We start from the raw sequence: 19,281 nt of genomic DNA on the forward strand, positions 1-19,281 counted from the left end.
GCACACAGTGCTTAGTTCTTAGAAGTAAAGCATATGTGCCATACTCTTTCAAATAGGTTTAAAGAGTTAGGTTCTATACCCCAGGTTATGCTTTCATATAATGTATAGGCTAGTTTTAGAGATAGGCAAGTTAGCACAAAAACTGAAGGTAAGAAGATAGCAACAAAATCTCAGCACAAAATGCTTCATTCCCAGAAGTAAAGTATATGTTCCATACTCTTTCAAATAGGTTTAAAGATTACGTGCTATACCCCAGGTTATGCTTTCATATACTGTATAGGCTAGTTTTAGAGATAGGCAAGTTAGCACAAAAACTGAAGGAAAGGAGATAGCAGCAAAATCTATGCACACAATGCTTAGTTCCCAGAAGTAAAGCATATGTGCCGTACTCTTTCAAATAGGTTTAAAGCGTTAGGTGCTATACCCCAGGTTATGCTTTAACATACAGTATAGGCTAGTTTTAGAGATAGGCCAGTTAGCACAAAAACTGAAGGTAAGAAGATAGCCACAAAATCTCTCCACACGGTGCTTAGTTCACAGAAGTAAATCATATGTACCATGCTCTTTCAGGTATGTCTAAAGTATTACCTGCTATACCCCAGTTATGCTTTCATATATAGTAAATGCTTGTGTTAGAGATAGAAATATTACCACAAAAACTGAAGGAAAGGAGGTAGCCGCAAAATCTCTGCACACAATGCTTAGTTCCCAGAAGTAAAGCATATGTGCCATACTATTTCAAATAGGTTTAAAGATTTAGGTGCTATACCCCAAGTTATGCTTTCATATACTGTATAGGCTAGTTTTAGAGATAGGCAAATTAGAACAAAAACTGAAGGTAAGAAGATAGCCATAAACCTCTGCACATAATGATGAGTTCACAGAAGTACATCATATGTACCATGCTCTTTCAGGTATGTCTAAAGAGTTAGTTGCAACCAATCCAATGTCCACATAGAAAAGGTGGCATTGGAATGAGAAAAGTGGACATGATGGTTGATGGGTATGGGGAAAGGCAGGAAGAGATGAGAGGTGGAGGCGTCTTTGGGACATGGAGCTGCCCTGGATGGTGCTTCAGGGGCAATCACTGGACATTGTAAATCCTCACAGGGCCCACTGGATGGAATGGGGGAGAGTATGGGCCATGATGTGGACCATTGACCATGAGGTGCAGAGGTGCCCAAAGATGTACTTGCCAAATGCAATGGATGTGTCATGATGATGGGAAGGAGTGTTGCTGGGGGGGGAGAGGTGGGGTGGGGGTGGTAGGGTTCAATGGGACCTCATATATATATATTTTTTAATGTAATATTATTACAAAGTCAATTAAAAAATATTAAAAAAAAAAGAGTTAGTTGCTATACCCCAGGTTATGACTTCATATACTGCATAGGCTAGTTTTAGAGATAGGTAAGTTAGCACAAAAACTAAAGGAAAGGAGATAGCCACAAAATCTCTGCACAAAATGCTTAGTTCATGGAAGTAAATCATATGTACCATGCTCTTTCAGGTATGTCTAAAGAGTTAGCTGCTATACCCCCGGTTATGCTTTCATATATAGTAAATCCTTGTGTTAGAGATAGTCATATTACCACAAAAACTGAAGGAAAGGAGGTAGCCACAAAATCTCTACACACAATGCTTAGTTCCCAGAAGTAAAGCATATGTACCATACACTTTCAAAAAGGTTTAAAGAGTTAGGTGCTATACCCCAGGTTATGCTTTAATATACAGTATAGGCTAGTTTTAGAGATAGGCCAGTTAGCACAAAAACTGAAGGTAAGAAGATAGCCGCAAAATCTCTCCACACAACGCTTAGTTCCCAGAAGTAAATCATATGTACCATGCTCTTTCAGGTATGTCTAAAGGGTTAGGTGTTATGCCCCAGGTTGTAGTTTCATATATATTAAATGCTTGTGTTAGAGATAGGCATAATACCACAAAAACTAAATGAAAGGAGGTAGCCGCAAAATCTCTGAACACAATGCTTAGTTCCCAGAAGTAAAGCATATGTGCCATACCTTTTCAAATAGGCTTAAAGAGTTAGGGGCTATAACCCGGATTATGCTTTCATATAATGTATAGCCCAGTTTCAGAGATAGACAAGTTAGCATAAAAACTGAACGAAAGGAGATAGCAGCAAAATCTTGGCACACAATGCTCAGTTCCCAGAAGTAAATCATATGTACCATGCTTTTTCAGGTATGTCTAAAGAGTTAGCTGCTATACCCCAGGTTATGCTTTTACATATAGTAAATGCTTGTGATAGAGATAGGCATATTACCACAAAAACTGAAGGAAAGGATGTAGCTGCAAAATCTCTGCACACAATGCTTAGTTCCCAGAAGCAAAGCATATGTGTCATACTCTTTCAAATAAGTTTAAAGAGTTAGGTGCTATACCCCAGGTTATGCTTTCATATAGTGTATAGGCTGGTTTTACAGATAGGCAAGTTAGCATAAAAAATGAAGGAAAGGAGATAGCTGCAAAATCTCTGCACACAATGCTTAGTTCCCAGGAGTAAAGCATATGTGCCATACTCTTTCAAATAGGTTTAAAGAGTTAGGTGCTATAACCCAGGTTATTCTTTCATATTCTGTATAAGCTAGTTTCAGAGATAGGCAAGTTAGCATAAAAAGTGAAGGAAAGGAGATAGTAGCAAATTCTCTGCACACAATGCTCAGTTCCCAGAAGTAAATCATATGTACCATGCTTTTTTAGGTATGTCTAAAGGGTTAGCTGCTATACCCCAGTTTATGCTTTCACATATAGTAAATGCTTGTGTTAAAGATAGGCATATTACCACAAAAACTGAAGGAAAGGAGGTAGACGCAAAATCTCTGCACACAATGCTTAGTTCCCAGGAGTAAAGCAAATGTGCCATTCTCTTTCAAATAGGTTTAAAGAGTTAGGTGCTATACCTCAGGTTATGCTCTCATATACTGTATAGGCTAGTTTTACAGATAGGCAAGTTAGCGTAAAAACTGAAGGAAAGGAGATAGCCGCAAAACCTCTGCACACAATGCTTTGTTCCCATAAGTAAATCATATGTACCATGCTCTTTCAGTTATGTCTAAAGAGTTAGCTGCTATACCCCAGCTTATGCTCATACATAGTAAATGCTTGCGTTAGAGATAGGCATATTACCAAAAAACTGAAGGAAAGGATGTAGCCACAAAATCTCTGCATATAATGCTTAGTTCCCAGAAGTAAAGCATATGGCCATACTCTTTTAAACAGATTTAAAGAGTTAGGTGCTATACCCCAGATTATGATTTCATATACTGTATAGGCTAGTTTTACAGATAGGCAAGTTAGCCCAAAAACTGAAGGAGAGGAGATAGCCGCAAAATCTCTGTAACAATGCTTAGTTCCCAGAAGTAAAGCATATATGCCACACTCTTTCAAATAGGTTTAAATAATTAGGTGCTATACCCCATTTTATGCTTTCATATACTGTATATGCTAGTTTAAGGGATAGGCAATTTAGCACAAAAACTGAAGGAAAGGAGATAGCCACAAAATCTCTGCACACAATGCTTAGTTCCCAGAAGTAAATCATATGTACCATGCACTTTCAGGTACGTCTAAAGAGTTAGCTGCTATACCCCAGGTTATGCTTTCATATATAGTAAATGCTTTGAGTTAGAGATAGGAATATTACCACAAAAACTGAAGAAAAGGATGTAGCACAAAATCTCTGCACACAATGCTTAGTTCCCAGAAGTAAAGCATATGTGCCATAGTCTTTCAAATAGGTATAAAGAGTTAGGTGCTATACCCCAGGTTAGGCTTTCATATACTGTATAGGCTAGTTTAAGAGATAGGCAAGTTAGCACAAAAACTGAAGGAAAGGAGATAGCCGCAAAATCTCTGCACACAATGCTTAGTTCCCAGAAGTGAATCAAATTTACCATGCTCTTCAGGTATGTCTAAAGAGTTAGCTGCTATACCCCAGGTTATGCTTTCATATATAGTAAATGCTTGTGTTAGACATAGGCGTATTACCACAAAAACTGAAGGAAAGGATGTAGCCGCAAAATCTCTGAACACAATGCTTAGCTCCCAGAAGTAAAGCATATGTGCCATACTCTTTCAAATAGGTTTAAAGAGTTGGGTGCTATAACCCAGGTTATGCTTTCATATACTGTATAGGCTAGTTTTACAGATAGGCAAATTAGCCCAAAAACTGAAGGAAAGGAGATAGCCTCAAAATCTCTGCACACAATGTTTAGTTCCCAGAAGTAAATCATATCAACCATCCTCTTTCAGGTACGTCTAAAGAGTCAGCTGCTATACCCCAGGTTATGCTTTCATATAGAGTAAATGCTTTTGTTAGAGATAGGCATATTACCACAAAATCTGAAGGAAAGGAGGTAGCCACAAAATCTCTGCACACAATGCTTAGGTCCAAGAAGTAAAGCATATGTACCATACTCTTTCAAATAGGTTTAAAGAGCCAGGTGCTATACCCCAGGTTATACTTTCATATACTGTATAGGCTAGTTTAAGAGATAGGTAACTTAGCACAAAACCTCAAGGAAAGGAGATAGCTGCAAAATCTCAGCACACAATGCTTAGTTGCCAGAAGGAAAGCATATGTGCCATACTCTCTCAAATAAGTTTAAAGAGTTAGGTGCTATACACCAAGTTATGCTCTCATATACTGTATAGGCTAGTTTTACAGATAGGCAAGTTAGCACAAAAACTGAAGGAAAGGAGATAGCCACAAAATCTCTGCACACATTGCTTAGTTCCCATAAGTAAATCATGTGTACCATGCAGTTTCCGGTATGTCTAAAGAGTTAGCTGCTATACCCCAGGTTAAGCTTTCCTATAGAGTAAATGCTTGTGTTAGAGATAGGCATATTACCACAAAAACTGAAGGAAATGAGGTAGCCACAAAATCTCTGCACACAATGCTTAGTTCCCAGAAGTAAAGCATATGTGCCATACTCTTTCAAATAGGTTTAAAGAGTTAGGTGCTATACCCCAGGTTATGCTTTCATATACTGTATAGGCTAGTTTATGAGAGAGGCAAGTTAGCACAAAAACTCAAGGAAAGGACATAGCCGCAAAATATCTGCACACAATGGTAAGTTCCCAGAAGTAAATCATATGTACCATGCTCTTTCAGGTATGTCTAAACAGTTACTGCTATAACCAGGTTATGCTTTCATATATAGTAAATGCATAGAGTTAGGCATATTACCACAAAAACTGAAGGAAAGGAGGTAGCTGCAAAATCTCTGCACACAATTCTTAGATACCAGAAGTAAAACATATGTGCCATTCTCTTTCAAATAGGTTTAAAAAGTTAGGTGCTATATCCCAGGTTATGCTCCCATGTATGATTTAGGCTAGTTTTACAGATAGGCAAGTTAGCACAAAAACTGAAGGAAAGGAGATAGCTGCAAAATCTCTGCACACAATGCTTAGTTACCAGAAGAAAATCATATGTACCATGCTCTTTCATGGATGTCTAAAGAGTTAGCTGCTATACCCAGGTTATGCTTTCCTATATAGTAAATGCTTGAGTTATAGATAGGCATATTACCACAAAAACTGAAGGAAAGGAGGTAGCGGCAAAATCTCTACACAATGCTTAGTTCCCAGTTGTAAAACTCAAGGAAAGGAGTTACCCGCAAAACTCTGCACGCAATGCTTAGTTCCCAGAAGTAAATCATATCAACCATTCTCTTTCAGGTACGTCTAAAGAGTCAGCTGTTATACACCAGGTTATGCTTTCATATAAAGTAAATGCTTGTGTTAGGGATAGGCATATTACCACAAAAACTGAAGGTAAGGAGATAGCCACAAAATATCTGCACACAATGCTTAGTTCCCAGAAGTAAAGCATATGTGCCATACTCTTTCAGATTGGTTTAAAGAGTTAGGTGTTATACCCCAGGTTATGCTCTCATATACTGTATAGACTAGTTTTACAGAGACGCAAGTTAGCACAAAAACTGGAGGAAAGGAAATAGCCACAAAATCTCTGCATGCAATGCTTAGTTCCCAGAAGTAATGCATATGTGCTATACGCTTTTAAATATCTTTTAAGAGTTAGGTGCTATACCCGAGGTTATGCTTTCATATACTGCATAGGCTAGTTTTAAAGATAGGCAAGTTAGCACAATAAGTGAAGGAAAGGAGATAGCCGCAATATCTATGCACACAATGTTTAGTTCCCAGAAGTAAATCATAAGAACCATGGTCTTTCAGGTATGTCTAAAGAGTTAGCTGCTATACCCCAAGATATGCTTTCATATATAGTAAATGCTAGTTTTAGAGAGAGGAATGTTAGCACAAAAACTGAAGGAAAGGAGACAGCTGAAATATCTCTACACACAATTTTTACTTCTCAGAAGTAAATCATATGTACCATGCTCTTTCAGGTAGGTTTAAAGAATTGGCTGCTATACCCCTGGTTATGCTTTCATATAGTGTAAATGCTTGGGTTAGAGATAGGCATGTTAACACAAAACTGAAGGAAAGGAGATAGCTGAAAAATCTCTGCACAGAATGCTTAGTTCCTAAAATAATGCACATGTACCATCCTCTTTCAAGTAGGTTTAAAGAGTTAGCTGCTATATCCCCGGTTATGCTTTCATACATAGTAAATGCTAGTTTTAGAGATAGGCATGTTAGCACAAAAACTGAAGGAAAGGAGATAGCTGCAAAATCTCTGCACACAATGCTTATTTCCCAGAAGTAAATCATATGTACCATGCTCTTTCAGGTAGGTTTAAAGAGTTAGCTGCTATACCCCCAGTTATGCTTTCATATATAGTAAAGGCTAGTTTTAGATTGGCATGTTAGCACAAAAACTGAAGGAAAGGAGATAGCTGCAAAATCTAGGCACACAATGCTCAGTTCCCAGAAGTAAATCATATGCACCATGTTCTTTCATTTAGGTTTAAAGAGTTAGCTCCTATACTACCGGTTATCTTTTCCTATATAGTAAATGCTAGTTTTAGAGATAGGCATGTTAACACAAAAACTGAAGGAAAGGAGATAGCTGCAAAATCTCTGCACACAATGCTTAGGTCCCAGAAGTAATTCATGTGTACCATGTTCTTTCATTTAGGTTTAAAAAGTTAGCTGCTATACCCCCGGTTATGCTTTCATATATAGTAAAGGCTAGTTTTAAAGATAGGCATGATAGCACAAAAACTGAAGGAAAGGAGATAGCTGCAAAATCTCTGCACACAACGCTTAGTTCCAAGAAGTAAATCATATGTACCATGTTCGTTCATTTAGGTTTAAAGAGTTTGCTGCTATACCACCTGTTATACTTTCCTATATAGTAAATGCTAGTTTTAGAGATAGGAATGTTAGCACAAAAACTGAAGGGAAGGAGATAGCTGAAAACTCTCTGCACACAATGCTTAATTCCCAGAAGTAAATCACATGTACCATGCAATTTCAGGTAGGTTTAAAGAGTTAGCTGCTACACCCCTGGTTATGCTTTCCTATAAAGTAAATGTTAGTTTTCGAAATAGGAATGTTAGCACAAAAACTGAAGGAACAGAGATAGCTGAAAAATCTCTACACACAATGCTTAAATCCCAGAATTAAATCATATGTACCATGCTCTTTCAGGTAGGTTTAAATAGCTAGCTGCTATAGACCCGGTTATGCTTTCGTATATAGTAAATGCTATATTTAGAGACAGGCATGTTAGCACAAAAACTGAAGGAAAGGAGGTAGCTGCAAAATCTCTGCACACAATGTATAGTTCCCAGAAGTAATTCATATGTACCATGTTCTTTCATTTAGGTTTAAAGAGTTAGCTGCTATACCAACGGTTATGCTTTCCTATATAGTAAATGCTGGTTTTAGAGATAGGAATGTTAGCACAAAAACTGAAGGAAAGGAGATAGCTGCAACATCTCTGCACACAATGCTTAGGTTTCAGAAGTAAATAATATGTACCATGCTTTTTCAGGTAGGTTTAACCTGTTAGCTGCTATACCCCCGGTTATGCTTTCCTAGAGCGTAAATGCTAGTGTTAGACATAGGCATATTAGCACAAAACCTGAAGGAAAGGAGATAGCCACAAAATCTCTGCACTCATTGCTTAGTTCCCTAAAGTAAAGTACATGTGACATCTTCTTTCAAGTAGGTTTAAAGAGTTAACTGCTATACCCTCGGTTATGCTTTCCTATATAGTAAATGCTAGTTTTAGAGATAGGAATGTTAGCACAGAAACTGAAGGAAAGGAGATAGCTGCAAAATCTATGCACACAATGCTTAGTTTTCAGAAGGAAATCATATGTACCATGCTTTTTCAGGAAGGTTTAACGTGTTAGCTGGTATACCCCCGGTTATACTTTCCTAGAGTGTAAATGCTAGTGTTAGACATAGGCATATTAGCACAAAACCTGAAGGAAAGGAGATATCCGCAAAATCTCTGCACTCATTGCTTAGTTCCCTAATGTAAAGGACATGTGACATCTTTCAAGTAGGTTTAAAGAGTTAGCTGCTATGCCCTCGGTTATGCTTTCCTATATAGTAAATGCTAGTTATAGAGACAGAAATGTTAGCACAAAAACTGAAGGAAAGGAGTTAGCTGCAAAATCTCTACACAGAATGCTTAGTTCTCAGAAGTAAATCATATGTTCCATGTTGTTTCATTCAGGTTTAAAGAGTTAGCTGCTATTCCCTCGGTTATGCTTTCCTATATAGTAAATGCTAATTTTAGAGATAGGAATGTTAGCACAAAAACTGAAGGAAAGGAGAGAGCTGCAAAATCTCTGCACACAATGCTTAGTTCTCAGAAGTAAATCATATGTGCCTTGTTTTTTCATTTAGTTTTAAAGACTTAGCTGCTATACCCTCGGTTATGCTTTCCCATATAGTAAATGCTAGTTTTAGAAAGAGGAATGTTAACACAAAAACTGAAGGAATGGAGATAGCTGCACACAATGCTTAGTTCTCAGAAGTAATCATATGTGCCATGTTGTTTCATTTAGGTTTCAAGAGTTAGCTCCTAGGCTTGTGAGCTGATAAGCCTAAAATAAGAACAAGGCCTAGAGCAGCATTGTGCCTGGGAATTTCCTCCTGTCAGCCTTCATTTTCCTCAAATGTGGCCAGTCTCGAAGCCAAACTCAGCGTGTAAATGCAATGCCTTCCCCCCAGCGAGGGACATGCCACCCGGGGATGAGCCTCCCTGGCACCGAGGGACCACTATCAACTACCAACTGATGATGCAACTGGAAAATGACCTTATACAGAAGGTTCAATGCCGATCAGCAGAATACCCCTGTCTACATAAAATAACATGTCTTTAAAATGCTGTTTGACCTAAAGTAAGGGGGAAATGGAAAGGAGAAATGAGTTTATATGGCTACGAGTCTCTAAAAAAGACTCTGGAGGCTGGCAGAAGGATTGCCCTTATGCACAACTGAGCAGAGTCAGAGAGACAGATAAAGCAGATACAACCCCCAGATATTGGTTCCTTTGAGGGCTAAAGAGACCCATGGGAGTTATGGTCATGGCCGATGGGGTTAACTACCAGGTCAGATGGCCCCTCTTTGGAAATGGTGTTTATGTATGATGAATCTGGACTCAGATGGGATCTCTCTTCATAAGACTTTCATGATAATGTGCTGGAGGTGCAGTTAGTGTTGGGGTTTAAGATATATTTAGGGGATTTGAATCTCTGGACTGACAATGTGATAGCCAGGTCCTGAGCCTCAACAGAATCCAGCACCTACAATCTGATTTATGGGACTTACCACACTCAGCTAAGATGGAGTTGAAGAAGGACAACCACCACACCATGGAGCCTAGAGTGATTACAACTGAAAGTGGGAGGATTGCATCCAGCATCCATGTGGAATCTGAGCCTTCTCTTGACATAGATGTGCAATGGACACAACCAATCCAATATCCACATAGAAGAGGTGGTATTGGATTGGGAAAAGTGGACATGGTGGCTGATGGGTATGGGGAAAGGCAGAAAGAGATGAGAGGTGGAGGCGTCTTTGGGACATGGAGCTGCCCTGGATGGTGCTTCAGGGGCAATTACCGGACATTGTAAATCCTCACAGGGCCCACTGGATGGAATGGGGGAGAGTATGGGCCATGATGTGGACCACTGACCATGAGGTGCAGAGGTGCCCAAAGATGTACTTACCAAATGAAATGGATGTGTCATGATGATGGGAACGAGTGTTGCTGGGGGGGAAGAGGTGGGGTGGAGGGATGGGGTTGAATGGGACCTCATATATATATATTAAATGTAATATTATTACAATGTCAATAAAAAAAAAGAAGAGTTAGCTCCTATACCCTCGGTTATTCTTTCCTATATAGTAAATGCAAGTTTTAGAGATAGGAATGTTAGCACAAAAACTGAAGGAAAGGAGATAGCTGCAAAATCTCTGTGCACACTGCATAGTTCTCAGAAATAAATCATATGTGCCATGTTGTTTCATTTAGGTTTAAAGAGTTAGCTGCTATACCCTCGGTTATGCTTTCCTATATAGTAAAAGCTAGTTTTAGAGATAGGAATGTTAGCACAAAAACTGAAGGAAAGGAGATAGCTGCAAAATCTCTGTGCACAATGCTTAGTTCTCAAAAGTAAATAATATGTGCCATGTTGTTTCATTTAGGTATAAAGCCTTACCTGCTATACCCTCTGTTATGCTTTCCTATATAGGAAATTCTAGTTTTAGAGATAGGAATGTTAGCACAAAAACTGAAGGAAAGAAGAAAGCTGCAAAATCTCTGCATAAAATGCTTAGTTCTCAGAAGTAAATCATATGTACCATGCTTTTTCAGGTAGGTTTAAAGAGTTAGCTGCTATACCCCCGGTTATGCTTTCCTATAGTGTAAATGCTAGTGTAAGACATAGGCATAATATCACAAATACTGAAGGAAAGGAGATAGCTTCAAAATCTCTGCACTCAATGCTTATTTCCATAAAGTAAAGCACATGTGACTACCTCTTTCAAGTAGGTTTAAAGAGTTAGCTGCTGTACCTTCGGTTATGCTTTCCTATATAGTAAATGGTAGTTTTAGAGATAATAATGTTAGCCCAAAAACTGAAGGAAAGAAGATAGCTGCAAAATCTCTGCACACAATGCTTAGTTCTCAGAAGTAAATCATTTGTGCCATGTTGTTTCATTTAGGTTTAAAGAGTTAGCTGCTATACCATCTGTTATGCTTTCCTATATAGTAAATGCTAGTTTTAGAGATAGGAATGTTAGCACAAAAACTGAAGGAAAGGAGATAGCTGCAAAATCTCTGCACACAATGATTAGTTCTCAGAAGAAAATCATATGTGCCTTGTTTTTTCATTTAGTTTTAAAGACTTAGCTGCTATACCCTCGGTTATGCTATCCTATATAGTAAGTGCTAGTTTTAGAGAAAGAAATGTTAGCACAAAAACTGAAAGAAAGGAGATAGCCACAAAATCTCTGCATTCAATGCTTAGTTCTCTGAAGAAAATCATATGTACCATCCTTTATAGGTAGGATTAAAGAGTTAGCTGCTTTACTACTGGCCATGCTTTCTTATAGTGTAAAAGCTAGTGTGAGACATAGGCATATTAGCACAAAAACTGAAGGAAAGGAGATAGCTTCAAAATCTCTGCACTCAATGCTTAGTTCCATAAGGTGAAGCACATGTGACATCCTCTTTCAATTAGGTTTAAAGGGTTAGCTGCTATACCCTCGGTTATGTTTTCCTGTATAGTAAATTCTAGTTTTAGAGGTAGGAATGTAACCACAAAAACTGAAGGAAAGGAGATAGCTGCAAAATGTCTGCACACAATGCTTAGTTCTTAGAAGTAAACCATATCTACCATGTTGTTTCATTAAGGTTTAAAGAGTGAGCTGCTATACTCTCGGTTATGCTATTCTATATAGTAAATGCTATGTTTAAAGATAGGAATGTTAGCAAAAAAACTGAAGGAAAGGAGATAGCTGCAAAATCTCTGCATGCAAAGTTTAGTTCTCATAAGTAAATCATATATGCCATGTTGTTTCATTTAGGTTTAAAGACTTAGCTGCTATACCCTCGGTTATGCTTTCCTATATAGTAAATGCTAGTTTTAGAGATAGGAATGTTAGCACAAAAACTGAAGGAAAGGAGATAACTGCAAAAATCTGCACACAATGCTTACTTCTCAGAAGTAAATCATATGTGCCTTGTTGTTTCATTCAGGTTTCAAGAGTTATCTGCTATACCCCCATTTATTCTTTCCTATATTGTAAATGCTGTTATAGAGAAAGGAATGTTAGCACAAAAACTGAAGGAAAGGAGATAACTGCAAAATCTCTGCACACAATCCTTAGTTCTCAGAAGTAAATGATATGTGCCATGTTGTTTCATTTAGGTTTCAAGAGTTAGGTGCTATAGACTAGGTTATTCTTTCCTATATAGTAAAAGCTAGTTTTAGAGATAGGAATGTTAGCACAAAAACTGAAGGAAAGGAGATAGCTGCAAAATCTCTGCACAGAATGCTTAGTTCTCAGAAGTAAATGATATGTGCCATGTTGTTTCATTTAGGTTTCAAGAGTTAGGTGCTATACCCTAGGTTATTCTTTCCTATATAGTAAAAGCTAGTTTTAGAGATAGGAATGTAAGCACAAAAACTGAAGGAAAGGAGATAGCTGCAAAAATCTGCACACAATGCTTACTTCTCAGAAGTAAATCATATGTGCCATGTTGTTTCATTTAGGTTTAAAGAGTTAGCTGCTATACCCTCGGTTATGCTTTCCCATATAGTAAATGCTAGTTTTAGAGATAAGAATGTTAGCACAAAAACTGAAGGAAAGGAGATAGCAGCAAAATCTCTGCACACAATGCTTAGTTCTCAGAAGTAAATCATATGTACCATGTTATTTCATTTAGGTTTAAAGAGTTAGATGCTATACCCTCGGTTATGCTTTCCTATATAGAAAATGCAGGTTTTAGAGATAAGAATGTTAGAAGAAAAACTGAAGGAAAGTAGATAGCTGCAAAATCTCTGCACACAATGGTTTGTTCTCAGAAGTAAATCATATGCACCATGTTGTTTCATTTATGTTTCAAGAGTTAGTTGCTATACTCTTGGTAATGCTTTCCTTTGTAGTAAATGCTAGTTTTAGAGATAGGAATGTTAGCACAAAAACTGAAGGAAAGGGGATAGCTGCAAAATCTCTGCACACCGTGCTTAGTTCTCAGAAGGAAATCATATGTGCCATGCTCTTTCATTTAGGTATAAAGAGTTAGCTGCTATACCCTCGGTTAAGCTTTCCTATATAGTAAACGATAGTTTTAGAGATAGGAATGTTAGCACAAAAACTGAAGGAAAGGAGAAAACTGCAAAATCTCTCCACACAATGCCTAGTTCTCAGAAGTAAATCATATGTGCCATGTTGTTTGATTTAGGTTTCAAGAGTTAACTCCTATACCCTCGGTTATGCTTTCCTATATAGTAAATGCTAGTTTTAGAGATAGGAATGTTAGCACAAAGAGTGAGGGAAAGGAGATAGCTGCAAAATCTCTGCACACAATGCTTAGTTCTCAGAAGTAAATCATATGTGACATATTGTTTCATTTAGGTTCCAAGAGTTAGCTGCTATACCCTCGGTTATACTTTCCTACATAGTAAAGGCTAGATTTAGAGATAGGAATGCTAGCACAAAAACTGAAGGAAAGGAGATAACTGCAAAATCTCTGCACACAATGCTTAGTTCTCAAAAGGAAATCATATGTACCATGCTTTTGCAGGTACGTTTAAAGAGTTTGCTGCTATACCCCCGGTTATGCCTTCCTATAGTGTAAATGCTAGTGTTAGACATAGGCATATTAGCACAAAAACTGAAGGAAAGGAGATAGCTTCAAAATCTCTGCAGTCAATGCTTAGTTCCATAAAGTAAAGCACATGTCACATCCTCTTTCAAGTAGGTTTAAAGAGTTAGCTGCTATACCCTCAGTTATGCTTTCCTATATAGTAAATGCGAGTTTTAGAGATAGGAATGTTAGCACAAAAACTGAAGGAATGGAGATACCTGCAAAATCTCTACATGCAATGCTTAGTTCTCAGAAGTAAATCATATGTACCATGCTTTTTCAGGTAGGTTTAAAGAGTTAGCTGCTATAACCCTGGTAATGCTTTCCTATAGTGTAAATGATAGTGTTAGACATAGGCATATTAGCACAAATACTGAAGGAAAGGAGAAAACTTCAAAAACTCTGCACTGAATGCTTAGTTCCATAAACTAAAGCACATGTGACATCCTCTTTCAAGTAGGTTTACAGAGTTAGCTGCTATACCCTCGGGTATAGTAAATGCTAGTTTTAGAGATAGGAATGTTAGCACAAAAACTGAAGGAAAGGAGAGAGCTGCAAAATCACTGATCACAGTGCTTAGTTCTCAGAAGTAAACCATGTGTGCCATGTTGTTTCATTGAGGTTTAGGGTTAGCTGCTATACACTCGATTATCCTTTCGTATATAGTAAATGCTAGTTTTAGAGATTGGAATGTTAGCACAAAAACTTAAGGAAAGGAGAGAGCTGCAAAATCTCTGCACACAATGCTTAGTTCTCAAAAGTAAATCATATGTGCCATGTTGTTTCATTTAGGTTTAAAGCCTTAGCTGCTATACCCTCTGTTATGCTTTCCTATATAGTAAATGTTAGTTTTAGAGATAGGAATGTTAGCAAAAAAACTGAAGGAAAGGAGATAGCTTCAAAATCTCTAAACACAATGCTTAGTTCTCAGAAGTAAAGCATAGCTGCCTCGTTGTTTCATTTAGGTTTAAAGAGTTAGCTGCTATACCCTCGGTTATGCTTTCCTATATAGTAACTGCTAGTTTTAGAGATAGGAATGTTAGCCCAAAAACTGACGGAAAGGAGAAAGCTGCAAAATCTCTGCATAAAATGCTTAGTTCTCAGAAGTAAATCATACGTACCATGCTTTTTCAGGTAGGTTTAAAGTGTTAGCTGCTATACCCCCTTTATGCTTTCCTATAGTGTAAATGCTAGTGTTAGACATAGGCATATTAGCACAAAAACTGAAGGAAAGGAGATAGATTCAAAATCTCTGCACTCAAAGCTTAGTTCCATAAAATAAAGCACATGTGACATCCACTTTCAAGTAGGATTAAAGAGTTAGCTGCTGTACCCTTGGTTATGCTTTCCTATATAGTAAATGGTATTTTTAGAGATAATAATGTTAGCCCAAAAACTGAAGGAAAGAAGATAGCTGCAAAATCTCTGCACACAATGCTTAGTTCTCAGAAGTAAATCATATGTGCCATGTTGTTTCATTTAGGTTTAAAGAGTTAGCTGCTATACCCTCAGTTATGCTTTCCTATATAGTAAATGCTAGTTTGAGAGATAGGAATTTTAGGACAAAAACTGAAGGAAAGGAAATAACTGCAAAATATCTGCACACAGTGCTTAGTTCTCAGAAATAAATCATGTGTGCCACGTTTTTCATTTAGTTTTAAATCCTTAGCTGCTATACCCTCGGTTATGCTTTTCTATATAGTAAATGCTACTTTTGGAGATAGGAATGTTAGCACAAAAACTGAAGGAAAGGAGAGAGCTGCAAAATCTCTGCACACAATGCTTAGTTCTCAGAAATAAATCCTATGTGCCATGTTGTTTCCTTTAGGTTTAAAGAGTTAGCTCCTACACCCTCGGTTATACTTTCCTATTTAGTAAATGCTAGTTTTAGAGATACGAATGTTAGCACAAAACTGAAGGAAAGAGGTGGCTGCAAAATCTCTGCACACAATGCTTAGTTCTCAGAAGAAAATCATATGTGCCATATTGTTTCATTTAGGTTTAAAGAGTTAGGTGCTATACCCCCGGTTATGCTTTCCTATAGTGTCAAAGCTAGTGTTAGACATAGGCATATTAGCACAAAAACTGAAGGAAAGGAAATAGATTCAAAATCTCTGCACTGAAAGCTTAGTTCCATAAAATAAAGCACATGTGACATCCTCTTTCAAGTAGGCTTAAAGAGTTAGCTTCTGTACCCTTGGTTATGCTTTCCTCTATAGTAAATGCTAGTTTTCGAGATAAGGATGTTAGCCCAAAAACTGAAGGAAAGAAGATACCTGGAAAATCTCTGCACACAATGCTTAGTTTTAGAAGTAAATCATATGTACCATGCTTTTTCAGGTAGGTTTAAAGAGTTAGCTGCTATACCCCCGGTTATGCTTTCCTATAGTGTAAATGCTAGTGTTAGACATAGGCGTATCAGCACAAAAACTGAAGGAAAGTAGATAGCCACAAAATCTCTGCACTCAATGCTTAGTTCCCTAAGGTAAAGCACATGTGACATCCTCTTTCAAGTAGGTTTAAAGAGTTAGCTGCTATACCGTCGGTTATGCTTTCCTATATAGGGAATGCTAGTTTTAGAGATAGGAATGTTAGCACAAAAACTGACGGAAAGGAGACAGCTGCAAAATCTCTGCACACAATGCTTAGTTCTCAGAAGTAAATCATATGTGCGCCTGTTGTTTCATTTAGGTATAAAGACTTAGCTGCTATACCCTCAGTTATCCTTTCATATATAGTAAATGCTACTTTTAGAGATAGGAATGTTAGCACAAAAACTGAAGGAAAGGAGATAGCTGCAAAATCTCTAAACACAATGCTTAGTTCTTGCGACGGTTTGCTCGGTTGGTAGAGGTGGGGTCTTGCTGCGGACGAGGGGTTGGTCCAGCTTAGGACAAGGGGTCGGTCCCACTTGGGACGAGTGGTCGGTCCGGCAGCAGACGAGGGGTAGGTCTCACAGGGGTTGCGCGGTTCGGCTGACGGGGTCACCCGGCGAAGCCAGCGATGAAGGGGTCACCCGGAGAAGCAGGCGGCGAACTGGGGACAAGGGAGGCCAGGCCCTTGTTGGGGGCTCTCAGGACTGGAGGGCGCATGGCAGAAGAACTACCGCGGAGATGAGGTAAACACCCAGGTCCAACTTTATTGAGGGAGAGGCAACAGTTTTATAGGGGCTGGGGAAGGCTGATTGGTCGAAGCCATGCCCTGTTCTGATTGGTTGCCGGTGAATGGTCAGTGGGCAGTACTGGACGGGGAAGAGGTGGTGATTAGGGATTGGCTGTTGCTGTTGCTGGGGGAAGTGGCAGGGTTTAGTGATTGGTGGCTGCTGTTGCTGGGGTGAGGGGCAGACTGGAGTTTCCCGCCCACGCCTGGCTGTTGCTGCTGTCGGGGGAGGGGAAAAGGGCAGACTGGAATTTTCCGCACTGCGCCTGTGCAGGGAGAAAGAAGAAGAAGGGTGCCGCCCCACAGGCATCGTGTGGCACCATCCAGGAGGAGGGGCGGCCGTGGAAGCATGGCTGCCGAGAAGGGGAGACCGAGGGCACTCTGCGCCCATGCCAAGCTCTCTTCAGGGGTGCGGTGAGTTCGACCAGCCACCCTATTATGGGGGCAGCGGCTTGGCCTGCCGCGGCTGCTCCCCCGCCAGGTCAGCAAACCACACTTCAGCCCGAGGGGTGACCGCAAGTTTTCAGAAGTAAATCATATGTGCAATGTTGTTTCATTTAGGTTTAAAGAGTTAGCTGCTATACCCTCGGTTATGCTTTCCTATATAGTAAATGCTAGTTTTAGAGATAGGAATGTTAGCACAAAAACTGAAGGAAAGGAGATAGCTGCAAAATCTCTGCACACAATGCTTATTTCTCAGAAGTAAATCATATGTGCCATGTTGTTTCATTTAGATTTAAAGAGTTAGCTGCTATACCTTTGGTTATGCTTTCGTATATAGTGAATGCTAGTTTTAGAGATATGAATGTTAGCACAAAAACTGAAGGAAAGGAGATAGCTGCAAAATCTCGGCACACAATGCTTAGTTCTCAGAAATAAATAATATGTGCCATGTTGTTTCCTTTAGGTTTAAAGAGTTAGCTGCTATACCCTCGGTTATGGTTTCCTATATTGTAAATGCTAGTTTTAGAGATAGGAATGTTAGCACAAAAACTGAAAGAAAGGAGATAGCTGCAAAATCTCTGCACACAATGCTTAGTTCTCAGAAGTAAATCATATGTGCCATGTTGTTTCATTTAGGTTTAAAGAGTTAGCTGCTATACCCTCGGTTATGCTTTCCTATAACGGAAATGCTAGTTTTAGAGATAGGAATGTTAGCACAAAAACTGAAGGAAAGGAGATAGCTGCAAAATCTCTGCACACAATGCTTAGTTCTCAGAAGTAAATCATATGTACCATGCTTTTTCAGGTAGGTTTAAAGAGTTAGCTGCTATACCCCCGGTTATGCTTTTCTATAGTGTAAAAGCTAGTTTTAGAGATAGGCATATTAGCACAAAAACTGAAGGAAAGGAGACAGCCACAAAATCTCTGTACTCAATGCTTAGTTCCCTAAAGTAAAGCACATGTGAAATCCTCTTTCAAGTAGGTTTAAAGAGTTAGCTGCTATACCCTCGGTTATACTTTCCTATACAGTAAATGCTAGTTTTAGAGATAGGAATGTTAGCAGAAAAACTGAAGGAAAGGAGATAGCTGCAAAATCTCTGCACACAATGCTTAGTTCTCAGATGGAAATCATATGTGCCATATTGTTTCATTTAGGTTTAAAGAGTTAGCTGCTATACCCTTGGTTATGCTTTCCTATATAGTAAATGCTAGTTTTAGAGATAGGAATGTTAGCACAACAACTGAAGGAAAGGAGATAGCTGCAAAATCTCTGCACACAATGCTTAGTTGTCAGAAGTAAATCATATGTACCATGCTTTCTCAGGTAGGTTTAAAGAGTTAGCTGCTATACCCCCGGTTATGCTTTTCTATAGTGTAAATGCTAGTTTTAGAGATAGGCATATTAGCACAAAAACTGAAGGAAAGGAGATAGCCACAAAATCACTGCACTCAATGCTTAGTTCCCTAAAGTAAAGCACCTGTGACATCCTCTTTCAAGTAGGTTTGAAGAGTTAGCTGCTATACCCTCGGTTATGCTTTCCTATATAGTAAATGCTAGTTTTAGAGATAAGAATTTTAGCACAAAAACTGAAGGAAAGGAGATAGCCACAAAATCTCTGCACTCAATGTTTAGTTCCCTAAAGTAAAGCACATGTGAAATCTTCTTTCAAGTAGGTTTAAAGAGTTAGCTGCTATACCCTCGGTTATGCTTTCCTATACAGTAAATGCTAGTTTTAGAGATAGGAATGTTAGCACAAAAACTGAAGGAAAGGAGATAGCTGCAAAATCTCTGCACACAATGCTTAGTTTTCAGATGGAGATCATATGTGCCATGTTGTTTCATTTAGGTTTAAAGAGTTAGCTCCTATACCCTCGGTTATGCTTTCC

The sequence above is a fragment of the Dasypus novemcinctus genome, chromosome 2 (genome assembly GCF_030445035.2).
Source record: "Dasypus novemcinctus isolate mDasNov1 chromosome 2, mDasNov1.1.hap2, whole genome shotgun sequence".
Lineage (NCBI taxonomy): Eukaryota > Metazoa > Chordata > Mammalia > Cingulata > Dasypodidae > Dasypus > Dasypus novemcinctus.